The following is a 14,093-nucleotide window of genomic DNA, read 5'->3' as shown; positions in this document are numbered from 1 at the left end:
GCTAGCAGTGTGATTAACTTTTTCACCGCACTTTCATTTGATGTCCACAATCAACGTTGCGAGGCTGCAAGACACTTCGCAAAGGGTGAAGTCATGGCAACTGGTCGTGTGGGGACTTCCTGCAGTCCACTTGCAAAGTCAAGACAGTCGGATGTGAAGGCTCAGAAGAGAAAGCTGGCCAAGTGTGTGGTTTGACAGCTAGGGGGCAGTGTTGGCACTCAAGTTCGATTGCTCACAAGCTCAGTATCACTGTGTTTCTAACAGTTTTTGCCGGTATATTTGCAGTTACCTGACAACCACGAAAAGAGGAGGGCGGAAATGGACTTGTGGCACGATAATATGATGACAACTGGTAGTATGTGGACTGCCTGCATCAATTTACAAAGTAAAGATTACCTGATGGGAAGGCTACAAAGACAAAGGTGGAGGAGGGAGTCCTGGACAAAGCAGGTGGAGGGCTTCAACAAGACCATGCTGGCAAGCAGAGTGGTACAGCAGTAGTCACCCATAGCGCTGCAGTGATCAGATTGAAACTATTCTCTGCCCGTAGTCAGGTGAGCTTTTTCAAAGTGCTTGTTTGCGTAATTCTAAAAAGTGGTGTGAAAAGCAAAAGAAGTGATGTCCTTGCAAAGAGAAGAAATTTGTGTTAGCTTTGCAGGGCATTGTGAGGTTGAGAGTGAAACTGACTGGCAGAAAAGTTGATCAGGAGAACATGTGAAGCAAATATTAGCAGTATATTTGTAGGTGGGTGAGCAAATTGCTGTTGAGAATCAATGGAGGAAGGTTGGGGGAGATTTCTGGGAGGATGAAATGATGGCAGCTAGCCGTATGTGAATGGCTGCATCAATTTGCAAAGTTGCGATGATCTGAATGAACGAGAAAGGTGGCAATAGAGGGTGGTTTGCAAGCCAGACCCAGCGAAATAGTGCACTCTTATGTCTGAGCAGAGTGGCGCAGCGGAAGCGTGCTGGGCCCATAACCCAGAGGTCAATGGATCGAAACCATTCTCTGCTAGCATCAAGATCAACTTTTTCACAACTCATTCGATTTCTGTCCACAATCAAAGCAGCGAGGCTGAGAGGCATTGAGCAAAGGGTCAAGTGATGGCAACGAGTGGTGTGGGGAATTGCTGCAATCCATTTGCAAAGTGAAGATCGTCTTATGTGTGGAGCAGAGAAGGTTAAGGGGAGATTTGATCGAGGTGTTCAAAGTCATGCAGGGTTTTGTTAGAGTAAATAAGGAGAAACTGCTTCCAGTGGCAGAAGGGTCGATAACCAGAGGACACAGATTTCAGGGAATTGAGGCGACATGAGGTAAACAATTTTACGCAGCGAGTTGTTATGATCGGGAATGCACTGCCTGAAATGCTGGTGGAAGCAGATTCAAGAGTAACTTTCAAAAGGGAATTGGATAAATACTTGAAGTGGAAGAATTTGCAGGGCTATGGGGAAAGAGCAGGGGAGTGACACTAATTGGATAGCTCTTTCAAAGAGCCGGTACGAAGGGCTGGATTGTGATTCGATGATTCTATGAAAGCTCTGAAAAGCAAGCTGGCAACAGAGGACGGTTTAAAAACCAGGCACACCGTGGAGTATAGTTTTGCCAGATCGGAGCAGAGTGGCGCAGCGGCAGCGTGCTGGGCCCATAACCCAGAGGTCAATGGATCGAAACCATTCTCTGCTAGCAGTGTGATTAACTTTTTCACCGCACTTTCATTTGATGTCCACAATCAACGTTGCGAGGCTGCAAGACACTTCGCAAAGGGTGAAGTCATGGCAACTGGTCGTGTGGGGACTTCCTGCAGTCCACTTGCAAAGTCAAGACAGTCGGATGTGAAGGCTCAGAAGAGAAAGCTGGCCAAGTGTGTGGTTTGACAGCTAGGGGGCAGTGTTGGCACTCAAGTTCGATTGCTCACAAGCTCAGTATCACTGTGTTTCTAACAGTTTTTGCCGGTATATTTGCAGTTACCTGACAACCACGAAAAGAGGAGGGCGGAAATGGACTTGTGGCACGATAATATGATGACAACTGGTAGTATGTGGACTGCCTGCATCAATTTACAAAGTAAAGATTACCTGATGGGAAGGCTACAAAGACAAAGGTGGAGGAGGGAGTACTGGACAAAGCAGGTGGAGGGCTTCAACAAGACCATGCTGGCAAGCAGAGTGGTACAGCAGTAGTCACCCATAGCGCTGCAGTGATCAGATTGAAACTATTCTCTGCCCGTAGTCAGGTGAGCTTTTTCAAAGTGCTTGTTTGCGTAATTCTAAAAAGTGGTGTGAAAAGCAAAAGAAGTGATGTCCTTGCAAAGAGAAGAAATTTGTGTTAGCTTTGCAGGGCATTGTGAGGTTGAGAGTGAAACTGACTGGCAGAAAAGTTGATCAGGAGAACATGTGAAGCAAATATTAGCAGTATATTTGTAGGTGGGTGAGCAAATTGCTGTTGAGAATCAATGGAGGAAGGTTGGGTGAGATTTCTGGGAGGATGAAATGATGGCAGCTAGCCGTATGTGAATGGCTGCATCAATTTGCAAAGTTGCGATGATCTGAATGAACGAGAAAGGTGGCAATAGAGGGTGGTTTGCAAGCCAGACCCAGCGAAATAGTGCACTCTTATGTCTGAGCAGAGTGGCGCAGCGGAAGCGTGCTGGGCCCATAACCCAAAAGTCAATGGATCGAAACCATTCTCTGCTAGCATCAAGATCAACTTTTTCACAACTCATTCGATTTCTGTCCACAATCAAAGCAGCGAGGCTGAGAGGCATTGAGCAAAGGGTCAAGTGATGGCAACGAGTGGTGTGGGGAATTGCTGCAATCCATTTGCAAAGTGAAGATCGTCTTATGTGTGGAGAAGAGAAGGTTAAGGGGAGATTTGATCGAGGTGTTCAAAGTCATGCAGGGTTTTGTTAGAGTAAATAAGGAGAAACTGCTTCCAGTGGCAGAAGGGTCGATAACCAGAGGACACAGATTTCAGGGAATTGAGGCGACATGAGGTAAACAATTTTACGCAGCGAGTTGTTATGATCGGGAATGCACTGCCTGAAATGCTGGTGGAAGCAGATTCAAGAGTAACTTTCAAAAGGGAATTGGATAAATACTTGAAGTGGAAGAATTTGCAGGGCTATGGGGAAAGAGCAGGGGAGTGACACTAATTGGATAGCTCTTTCAAAGAGCCGGTACGAAGGGCTGGATTGTGATTCGATGATTCTATGAAAGCTCTGAAAAGCAAGCTGGCAACAGAGGACGGTTTAAAAACCAGGCACACCGTGGAGTATAGTTTTGCCAGATCGGAGCAGAGTGGCGCAGCGGCAGCGTGCTGGGCCCATAACCCAGAGGTCAATGGATCGAAACCATTCTCTGCTAGCAGTGTGATTAACTTTTTCACCGCACTTTCATTTGATGTCCACAATCAACGTTGCGAGGCTGCAAGACACTTCGCAAAGGGTGAAGTCATGGCAACTGGTCGTGTGGGGACTTCCTGCAGTCCACTTGCAAAGTCAAGACAGTCGGATGTGAAGGCTCAGAAGAGAAAGCTGGCCAAGTGTGTGGTTTGACAGCTAGGGGGCAGTGTTGGCACTCAAGTTCGATTGCTCACAAGCTCAGTATCACTGTGTTTCTAACAGTTTTTGCCGGTATATTTGCAGTTACCTGACAACCACGAAAAGAGGAGGGCGGAAATGGACTTGTGGCACGATAATATGATGACAACTGGTAGTATGTGGACTGCCTGCATCAATTTACAAAGTAAAGATTACCTGATGGGAAGGCTACAAAGACAAAGGTGGAGGAGGGAGTCCTGGACAAAGCAGGTGGAGGGCTTCAACAAGACCATGCTGGCAAGCAGAGTGGTACAGCAGTAGTCACCCATAGCGCTGCAGTGATCAGATTGAAACTATTCTCTGCCCGTAGTCAGGTGAGCTTTTTCAAAGTGCTTGTTTGCGTAATTCTAAAAAGTGGTGTGAAAAGCAAAAGAAGTGATGTCCTTGCAAAGAGAAGAAATTTGTGTTAGCTTTGCAGGGCATTGTGAGGTTGAGAGTGAAACTGACTGGCAGAAAAGTTGATCAGGAGAACATGTGAAGCAAATATTAGCAGTATATTTGTAGGTGGGTGAGCAAATTGCTGTTGAGAATCAATGGAGGAAGGTTGGGTGAGATTTCTGGGAGGATGAAATGATGGCAGCTAGCCGTATGTGAATGGCTGCATCAATTTGCAAAGTTGCGATGATCTGAATGAACGAGAAAGGTGGCAATAGAGGGTGGTTTGCAAGCCAGACCCAGCGAAATAGTGCACTCTTATGTCTGAGCAGAGTGGCGCAGCGGAAGCGTGCTGGGCCCATAACCCAGAGGTCAATGGATCGAAACCATTCTCTGCTAGCATCAAGATCAATTTTTTCACAACTCATTCGATTTCTGTCCACAATCAAAGCAGCGAGGCTGAGAGGCATTGAGCAAAGGGTCAAGTGATGGCAACGAGTGGTGTGGGGAATTGCTGCAATCCATTTGCAAAGTGAAGATCGTCTTATGTGTGGAGCAGAGAAGGTTAAGGGGAGATTTGATCGAGGTGTTCAAAGTCATGCAGGGTTTTGTTAGAGTAAATAAGGAGAAACTGCTTCCAGTGGCAGAAGGGTCGATAACCAGAGGACACAGATTTCAGGGAATTGAGGCGACATGAGGTAAACAATTTTACGCAGCGAGTTGTTATGATCGGGAATGCACTGCCTGAAATGCTGGTGGAAGCAGATTCAAGAGTAACTTTCAAAAGGGAATTGGATAAATACTTGAAGTGGAAGAATTTGCAGGGCTATGGGGAAAGAGCAGGGGAGTGACACTAATTGGATAGCTCTTTCAAAGAGCCGGTACGAAGGGCTGGATTGTGATTCTATGATTCTATGAAAGCTCTGAAAAGCAAGCTGGCAACAGAGGACGGTTTAAAAACCAGGCACACCGTGGAGTATAGTTTTGCCAGATCGGAGCAGAGTGGCGCAGCGGCAGCGTGCTGGGCCCATAACCCAGAGGTCAATGGATCGAAACCATTCTCTGCTAGCAGTGTGATTAACTTTTTCACCGCACTTTCATTTGATGTCCACAATCAACGTTGCGAGGCTGCAAGACACTTCGCAAAGGGTGAAGTCATGGCAACTGGTCGTGTGGGGACTTCCTGCAGTCCACTTGCAAAGTCAAGACAGTCGGATGTGAAGGCTCAGAAGAGAAAGCTGGCCAAGTGTGTGGTTTGACAGCTAGGGGGCAGTGTTGGCACTCAAGTTCGATTGCTCACAAGCTCAGTATCACTGTGTTTCTAACAGTTTTTGCCGGTATATTTGCAGTTACCTGACAACCACGAAAAGAGGAGGGCGGAAATGGACTTGTGGCACGATAATATGATGACAACTGGTAGTATGTGGACTGCCTGCATCAATTTACAAAGTAAAGATTACCTGATGGGAAGGCTACAAAGACAAAGGTGGAGGAGGGAGTCCTGGACAAAGCAGGTGGAGGGCTTCAACAAGACCATGCTGGCAAGCAGAGTGTTACAGCAGTAGTCACCCATAGCGCTGCAGTGATCAGATTGAAACTATTCTCTGCCCGTAGTCAGGTGAGCTTTTTCAAAGTGCTTGTTTGCGTAATTCTAAAAAGTGGTGTGAAAAGCAAAAGAAGTGATGTCCTTGCAAAGAGAAGAAATTTGTGTTAGCTTTGCAGGGCATTGTGAGGTTGAGAGTGAAACTGACTGGCAGAAAAGTTGATCAGGAGAACATGTGAAGCAAATATTAGCAGTATATTTGTAGGTGGGTGAGCAAATTGCTGTTGAGAATCAATGGAGGAAGGTTGGGTGAGATTTCTGGGAGGATGAAATGATGGCAGCGAGCCGTATGTGAATGGCTGCATCAATTTGCAAAGTTGCGATGATCTGAATGAACGAGAAAGGTGGCAATAGAGGGTGGTTTGCAAGCCAGACCCAGCGAAATAGTGCACTCTTATGTCTGAGCAGAGTGGCGCAGCGGAAGCTTGCTGGGCCCATAACCCAGAGGTCAATGGATCGAAACCATTCTCTGCTAGCATCAAGATCAATTTTTTCACAACTCATTCGATTTCTGTCCACAATCAAAGCAGCGAGGCTGAGAGGCATTGAGCAAAGGGTCAAGTGATGGCAACGAGTGGTGTGGGGAATTGCTGCAATCCATTTGCAAAGTGAAGATCGTCTTATGTGTGGAGCAGAGAAGGTTAAGGGGAGATTTGATCGAGGTGTTCAAAGTCATGCAGGGTTTTGTTAGAGTAAATAAGGAGAAACTGCTTCCAGTGGCAGAAGGGTCGATAACCAGAGGACACAGATTTCAGGGAATTGAGGCGACATGAGGTAAACAATTTTACGCAGCGAGTTGTTATGATCGGGAATGCACTGCCTGAAATGCTGGTGGAAGCAGATTCAAGAGTAACTTTCAAAAGGGAATTGGATAAATACTTGAAGTGGAAGAATTTGCAGGGCTATGGGGAAAGAGCAGGGGAGTGACACTAATTGGATAGCTCTTTCAAAGAGCCGGTACGAAGGGCTGGATTGTGATTCGATGATTCTATGAAAGCTCTGAAAAGCAAGCTGGCAACAGAGGACGGTTTAAAAACCAGGCACACCGTGGAGTATAGTTTTGCCAGATCGGAGCAGAGTGGCACAGCGGCAGCGTGCTGGGCCCATAACCCAGAGGTCAATGGATCGAAACCATTCTCTGCTAGCAGTGTGATTAACTTTTTCACCGCACTTTCATTTGATGTCCACAATCAACGTTGCGAGGCTGCAAGACACTTCGCAAAGGGTGAAGTCATGGCAACTGGTCGTGTGGGGACTTCCTGCAGTCCACTTGCAAAGTCAAGACAGTCGGATGTGAAGGCTCAGAAGAGAAAGCTGGCCAAGTGTGTGGTTTGACAGCTAGGGGGCAGTGTTGGCACTCAAGTTCGATTGCTCACAAGCTCAGTATCACTGTGTTTCTAACAGTTTTTGCCGGTATATTTGCAGTTACCTGACAACCACGAAAAGAGGAGGGCGGAAATGGACTTGTGGCACGATAATATGATGACAACTGGTAGTATGTGGACTGCCTGCATCAATTTACAAAGTAAAGATTACCTGATGGGAAGGCTACAAAGACAAAGGTGGAGGAGGGAGTCCTGGACAAAGCAGGTGGAGGGCTTCAACAAGACCATGCTGGCAAGCAGAGTGGTACAGCAGTAGTCACCCATAGCGCTGCAGTGATCAGATTGAAACTATTCTCTGCCCGTAGTCAGGTGAGCTTTTTCAAAGTGCTTGTTTGCGTAATTCTAAAAAGTGGTGTGAAAAGCAAAAGAAGTGATGTCCTTGCAAAGAGAAGAAATTTGTGTTAGCTTTGCAGGGCATTGTGAGGTTGAGAGTGAAACTGACTGGCAGAAAAGTTGATCAGGAGAACATGTGAAGCAAATATTAGCAGTATATTTGTAGGTGGGTGAGCAAATTGCTGTTGAGAATCAATGGAGGAAGGTTGGGGGAGATTTCTGGGAGGATGAAATGATGGCAGCTAGCCGTATGTGAATGGCTGCATCAATTTGCAAAGTTGCGATGATCTGAATGAACGAGAAAGGTGGCAATAGAGGGTGGTTTGCAAGCCAGACCCAGCGAAACAGTGCACTCTTATGTCTGAGCAGAGTGGCGCAGCGGAAGCGTGCTGGGCCCATAACCCAGAGGTCAATGGATCGAAACCATTCTCTGCTAGCATCAAGATCAACTTTTTCACAACTCATTCGATTTCTGTCCACAATCAAAGCAGCGAGGCTGAGAGGCATTGAGCAAAGGGTCAAGTGATGGCAACGAGTGGTGTGGGGAATTGCTGCAATCCATTTGCAAAGTGAAGATCGTCTTATGTGTGGAGCAGAGAAGGTTAAGGGGAGATTTGATCGAGGTGTTCAAAGTCATGCAGGGTTTTGTTAGAGTAAATAAGGAGAAACTGCTTCCAGTGGCAGAAGGGTCGATAACCAGAGGACACAGATTTCAGGGAATTGAGGCGACATGAGGTAAACAATTTTACGCAGCGAGTTGTTATGATCGGGAATGCACTGCCTGAAATGCTGGTGGAAGCAGATTCAAGAGTAACTTTCAAAAGGGAATTGGATAAATACTTGAAGTGGAAGAATTTGCAGGGCTATGGGGAAAGAGCAGGGGAGTGACACTAATTGGATAGCTCTTTCAAAGAGCCGGTACGAAGGGCTGGATTGTGATTCGATGATTCCATGAAAGCTCTGAAAAGCAAGCTGGCAACAGAGGACGGTTTAAAAACCAGCCACACCGTGAAGTATAGCTTTGCCAGATCGGAGCAGAGTGGCGCAGCGGCAGCGTGCTGGGCCCATAACCCAGAGGTCAATGGATCGAAACCATTCTCTGCTAGCAGTGTGATTAACTTTTTCACCGCACTTTCATTTGATGTCCACAATCAACGTTGCGAGGCTGCAAGACACTTCGCAAAGGGTGAAGTCATGGCAACTGGTCGTGTGGGGACTTCCTGCAGTCCACTTGCAAAGTCAAGACAGTCGGATGTGAAGGCTCAGAAGAGAAAGCTGGCCAAGTGTGTGGTTTGACAGCTAGGGGGCAGTGTTGGCACTCAAGTTCGATTGCTCACAAGCTCAGTATCACTGTGTTTCTAACAGTTTTTGCCGGTATATTTGCAGTTACCTGACAACCACGAAAAGAGGAGGGCGGAAATGGACTTGTGGCACGATAATATGATGACAACTGGTAGTATGTGGACTGCCTGCATCAATTTACAAAGTAAAGATTACCTGATGGGAAGGCTACAAAGACAAAGGTGGAGGAGGGAGTCCTGGACAAAGCAGGTGGAGGGCTTCAACAAGACCATGCTGGCAAGCAGAGTGGTACAGCAGTAGTCACCCATAGCGCTGCAGTGATCAGATTGAAACTATTCTCTGCCCGTAGTCAGGTGAGCTTTTTCAAAGTGCTTGTTTGCGTAATTCTAAAAAGTGGTGTGAAAAGCAAAAGAAGTGATGTCCTTGCAAAGAGAAGAAATTTGTGTTAGCTTTGCAGGGCATTGTGAGGTTGAGAGTGAAACTGACTGGCAGAAAAGTTGATCAGGAGAACATGTGAAGCAAATATTAGCAGTATATTTGTAGGTGGGTGAGCAAATTGCTGTTGAGAATCAATGGAGGAAGGTTGGGTGAGATTTCTGGGAGGATGAAATGATGGCAGCTAGCCGTATGTGAATGGCTGCATCAATTTGAAAAGTTGCGATGATCTGAATGAACGAGAAAGGTGGCAATAGAGGGTGGTTTGCAAGCCAGACCCAGCGAAATAGTGCACTCTTATGTCTGAGCAGAGTGGCGCAGCGGAAGCGTGCTGGGCCCATAACCCAGAGGTCAATGGGTCGAAACCATTCTCTGCTAGCATCAAGATCAATTTTTTCACAACTCATTCGATTTCTGTCCACAATCAAAGCAGCGAGGCTGAGAGGCATTGAGCAAAGGGTCAAGTGATGGCAACGAGTGGTGTGGAGAATTGCTGCAATCCATTTGCAAAGTGAAAATCGTCTTATGTGTGGAGCAGAGAAGGTTAAGGGGAGATTTGATCGAGGTGTTCAAAGTCATGCAGGGTTTTGTTAGAGTAAATAAGGAGAAACTGCTTCCAGTGGCAGAAGGGTCGATAACCAGAGGACACAGATTTCAGGGAATTGAGGCGACATGAGGTAAACAATTTTACGCAGCGAGTTGTTATGATCGGGAATGCACTGCCTGAAATGCTGGTGGAAGCAGATTCAAGAGTAACTTTCAAAAGGGAATTGGATAAATACTTGAAGTGGAAGAATTTGCAGGGCTATGGGGAAAGAGCAGGGGAGTGACACTAATTGGATAGCTCTTTCAAAGAGCCGGTACGAAGGGCTGGATTGTGATTCGATGATTCGATGAAAGCTCTGAAAAGCAAGCTGGCAACAGAGGACGGTTTAAAAACCAGGCACACCGTGGAGTATAGTTGTGCCAGATCGGAGCAGAGTGGCGCAGCGGCAGTGTGCTGGGCCCATAACCCAGAGGTCAATGGGTCGAAACCATTCTCTGCTAGCAGTGTGATTAACTTTTTCACCGCACTTTCATTTGATGTCCACAATCAACGTTGCGAGGCTGCAAGACACTTCGCAAAGGGTGAAGTCATGGCAACTGGTCGTGTGGGGACTTCCTGCAGTCCACTTGCAAAGTCAAGACAGTCGGATGTGAAGGCTCAGAAGAGAAAGCTGGCCAAGTGTGTGGTTTGACAGCTAGGGGGCAGTGTTGGCACTCAAGTTCGATTGCTCACAAGCTCAGTATCACTGTGTTTCTAACAGTTTTTGCCGGTATATTTGCAGTTACCTGACAACCACGAAAAGAGGAGGGCGGAAATGGACTTGTGGCACGATAATATGATGACAACTGGTAGTATGTGGACTGCCTGCATCAATTTACAAAGTAAAGATTACCTGATGGGAAGGCTACAAAGACAAAGGTGGAGGAGGGAGTCCTGGACAAAGCAGGTGGAGGGCTTCAACAAGACCATGCTGGCAAGCAGAGTGGTACAGCAGTAGTCACCCATAGCGCTGCAGTGATCAGATTGAAACTATTCTCTGCCCGTAGTCAGGTGAGCTTTTTCAAAGTGCTTGTTTGCGTAATTCTAAAAAGTGGTGTGAAAAGCAAAAGAAGTGATGTCCTTGCAAAGAGAAGAAATTTGTGTTAGCTTTGCAGGGCATTGTGAGATTGAGAGTGAAACTGACTGGCAGAAAAGTTGATCAGGAGAACATGTGAAGCAAATATTAGCAGTATATTTGTAGGTGGGTGAGCAAATTGCTGTTGAGAATCAATGGAGGAAGGTTGGGTGAGATTTCTGGGAGGATGAAATGATGGCAGCGAGCCGTATGTGAATGGCTGCATCAATTTGCAAAGTTGCGATGATCTGAATGAACGAGAAAGGTGGCAATAGAGGGTGGTTTGCAAGCCAGACCCAGCGAAATAGTGCACTCTTATGTCTGAGCAGAGTGGCGCAGCGGCAGCGTGCTGGGCCCATAACCCAGAGGTCAATGGATCGAAACCATTCTCTGCGAGCAGTGTGATTAACTTTTTCACCGCACTTTCAATTGATGTCCACAATCAACGTTGCGAGGCTGCAAGACACTTCGCAAAGGGTGAAGTCATGGCAACTGGTCGTGTGGGGACTTCCTGCAGTCCACTTGCAAAGTCAAGACAGTCGGATGTGAAGGCTCAGAAGAGAAAGCTGGCCAAGTGTGTGGTTTGACAGCTAGGGGGCAGTGTTGGCACTCAAGTTCGATTGCTCACAAGCTCAGTATCACTGTGTTTCTAACAGTTTTTGCCGGTATATTTGCAGTTACCTGACAACCACGAAAAGAGGAGGGCGGAAATGGACTTGTGGCACGATAATATGATGACAACTGGTAGTATGTGGACTGCCTGCATCAATTTACAAAGTAAAGATTACCTGATGGGAAGGCTACAAAGACAAAGGTGGAGGAGGGAGTCCTGGACAAAGCAGGTGGAGGGCTTCAACAAGACCATGCTGGCAAGCAGAGTGGTACAGCAGTAGTCACCCATAGCGCTGCAGTGATCAGATTGAAACTATTCTCTGCCCGTAGTCAGGTGAGCTTTTTCAAAGTGCTTGTTTGCGTAATTCTAAAAAGTGGTGTGAAAAGCAAAAGAAGTGATGTCCTTGCAAAGAGAAGAAATTTGTGTTAGCTTTGCAGGGCATTGTGAGGTTGAGAGTGAAACTGACTGGCAGAAAAGTTGATCAGGAGAACATGTGAAGCAAATATTAGCAGTATATTTGTAGGTGGGTGAGCAAATTGCTGTTGAGAATCAATGGAGGAAGGTTGGGTGAGATTTCTGGGAGGATGAAATGATGGCAGCGAGCCGTATGTGAATGGCTGCATCAATTTGCAAAGTTGCGATGATCTGAATGAACGAGAAAGGTGGTAATAGAGGGTGGTTTGCAAGCCAGACCCAGCGAAATAGTGCATTCTTATGTCTGAGCAGAGTGGCGCAGCGGAAGCGTGCTGGGCCCATAACCCAGAGGTCAATGGATCGAAACCATTCTCTGCTAGCATCAAGATCAATTTTTTCACAACTCATTCGATTTCTGTCCACAATCAAAGCAGCGAGGCTGAGAGGCATTGAGCAAAGGGTCAAGTGATGGCAACGAGTGGTGTGGGGAATTGCTGCAATCCATTTGCAAAGTGAAGATCGTCTTATGTGTGGAGCAGAGAAGGTTAAGGGGAGATTTGATCGAGGTGTTCAAAGTCATGCAGGGTTTTGTTAGAGTAAATAAGGAGAAACTGCTTCCAGTGGCAGAAGGGTCGATAACCAGAGGACACAGATTTCAGGGAATTGAGGCGACATGAGGTAAACAATTTTACGCAGCGAGTTGTTATGATCGGGAATGCACTGCCTGAAATGCTGGTGGAAGCAGATTCAAGAGTAACTTTCAAAAGGGAATTGGATAAATACTTGAAGTGGAAGAATTTGCAGGGCTATGGGGAAAGAGCAGGGGAGTGACACTAATTGGATAGCTCTTTCAAAGAGCCGGTACGAAGGGCTGGATTGTGATTCGATGATTCTATGAAAGCTCTGAAAAGCAAGCTGGCAACAGAGGACGGTTTAAAAACCAGGCACACCGTGGAGTATAGTTTTGCCAGATCGGAGCAGAGTGGCGCAGCGGCAGCGTGCTGGGCCCATAACCCAGAGGTCAATGGATCGAAACCATTCTCTGCTAGCAGTGTGATTAACTTTTTCACCGCACTTTCATTTGATGTCCACAATCAACGTTGCGAGGCTGCAAGACACTTCGCAAAGGGTGAAGTCATGGCAACTGGTCGTGTGGGGACTTCCTGCAGTCCACTTGCAAAGTCAAGACAGTCGGATGTGAAGGCTCAGAAGAGAAAGCTGGCCAAGTGTGTGGTTTGACAGCTAGGGGGCAGTGTTGGCACTCAAGTTCGATTGCTCACAAGCTCAGTATCACTGTGTTTCTAACAGTTTTTGCCGGTATATTTGCAGTTACCTGACAACCACGAAAAGAGGAGGGCGGAAATGGACTTGTGGCACGATAATATGATGACAACTGGTAGTATGTGGACTGCCTGCATCAATTTACAAAGTAAAGATTACCTGATGGGAAGGCTACAAAGACAAAGGTGGAGGAGGGAGTCCTGGACAAAGCAGGTGGAGGGCTTCAACAAGACCATGCTGGCAAGCAGAGTGGTACAGTAGTAGTCACCCATAGCGCTGCAGTGATCAGATTGAAACTATTCTCTGCCCGTAGTCAGGTGAGCTTTTTCAAAGTGCTTGTTTGCGTAATTCTAAAAAGTGGTGTGAAAAGCAAAAGAAGTGATGTCCTTGCAAAGAGAAGAAATTTGTGTTAGCTTTGCAGGGCATTGTGAGGTTGAGAGTGAAACTGACTGGCAGAAAAGTTGATCAGGAGAACATGTGAAGCAAATATTAGCAGTATATTTGGAGGTGGGTGAGCAAATTGCTGTTGAGAATCAATGGAGGAAGGTTGGGTGAGATTTCTGGGAGGATGAAATGATGGCAGCTAGCCGTATGTGAATGGCTGCATCAATTTGAAAAGTTGCGATGATCTGAATGAACGAGAAAGGTGGCAATAGAGGGTGGTTTGCAAGCCAGACCCAGCGAAATAGTGCATTCTTATGTCTGAGCAGAGTGGCGCAGCGGAAGCGTGCTGGGCCCATAACCCAGAGGTCAATGGGTCGAAACCATTCTCTGCTAGCATCAAGATCAATTTTTTCACAACTCATTCGATTTCTGTCCACAATCAAAGCAGCGAGGCTGAGAGGCATTGAGCAAAGGGTCAAGTGATGGCAACGAGTGGTGTGGGGAATTGCTGCAATCCATTTGCAAAGTGAAGATCGTCTTATGTGTGGAGCAGAGAAGGTTAAGGGGAGATTTGATCGAGGTGTTCAAAGTCATGCAGGGTTTTGTTAGAGTAAATAAGGAGAAACTGCTTCCAGTGGCAGAAGGGTCGATAACCAGAGGACACAGATTTCAGGGAATTGAGGCGACATGAGGTAAACAATTTTACGCA

The 14,093-nt window shown here is 46.6% G+C and overlaps 9 non-coding genes across 9 annotated transcripts; all 9 read left to right on the top strand.

Moving 5' to 3' along the window:
- Positions 1–942: 942 nt before the first annotated feature.
- On the top strand, positions 943–1,014 carry trnam-cau (transfer RNA methionine (anticodon CAU)). The gene has a single exon. It is a non-coding gene; the product is annotated as a tRNA-Met (tRNA).
- A 597-nt stretch (positions 1,015–1,611) lies between these two features.
- On the top strand, positions 1,612–1,683 carry trnam-cau (transfer RNA methionine (anticodon CAU)). Its single transcript has one exon. It is a non-coding gene; the product is annotated as a tRNA-Met (tRNA).
- Positions 1,684–3,290: 1,607 nt separating this feature from the next.
- trnam-cau (transfer RNA methionine (anticodon CAU)) lies at positions 3,291–3,362 on the top strand. Its single transcript has one exon. It is a non-coding gene; the product is annotated as a tRNA-Met (tRNA).
- Positions 3,363–4,300: 938 nt separating this feature from the next.
- On the top strand, positions 4,301–4,372 carry trnam-cau (transfer RNA methionine (anticodon CAU)). Its single transcript has one exon. It is a non-coding gene; the product is annotated as a tRNA-Met (tRNA).
- A 597-nt stretch (positions 4,373–4,969) lies between these two features.
- On the top strand, positions 4,970–5,041 carry trnam-cau (transfer RNA methionine (anticodon CAU)). Its single transcript has one exon. It is a non-coding gene; the product is annotated as a tRNA-Met (tRNA).
- A 2,617-nt stretch (positions 5,042–7,658) lies between these two features.
- trnam-cau (transfer RNA methionine (anticodon CAU)) lies at positions 7,659–7,730 on the top strand. Its single transcript has one exon. It is a non-coding gene; the product is annotated as a tRNA-Met (tRNA).
- Positions 7,731–8,327: 597 nt separating this feature from the next.
- On the top strand, positions 8,328–8,399 carry trnam-cau (transfer RNA methionine (anticodon CAU)). Its single transcript has one exon. It is a non-coding gene; the product is annotated as a tRNA-Met (tRNA).
- A 3,627-nt stretch (positions 8,400–12,026) lies between these two features.
- Positions 12,027–12,098, top strand: trnam-cau (transfer RNA methionine (anticodon CAU)). Its single transcript has one exon. It is a non-coding gene; the product is annotated as a tRNA-Met (tRNA).
- A 597-nt stretch (positions 12,099–12,695) lies between these two features.
- trnam-cau (transfer RNA methionine (anticodon CAU)) lies at positions 12,696–12,767 on the top strand. The gene has a single exon. It is a non-coding gene; the product is annotated as a tRNA-Met (tRNA).
- The last annotated feature ends 1,326 nt before the right edge of the window (positions 12,768–14,093 follow it).

The sequence above is a fragment of the Heptranchias perlo genome, chromosome 2 (assembly GCF_035084215.1).
Source record: "Heptranchias perlo isolate sHepPer1 chromosome 2, sHepPer1.hap1, whole genome shotgun sequence".
NCBI classification, from domain to species: Eukaryota; Metazoa; Chordata; class Chondrichthyes; order Hexanchiformes; family Hexanchidae; genus Heptranchias; species Heptranchias perlo.
Note: the sequence above shows the minus strand (reverse complement) of the source record. Positions and strands in the feature narration are given on the sequence as shown.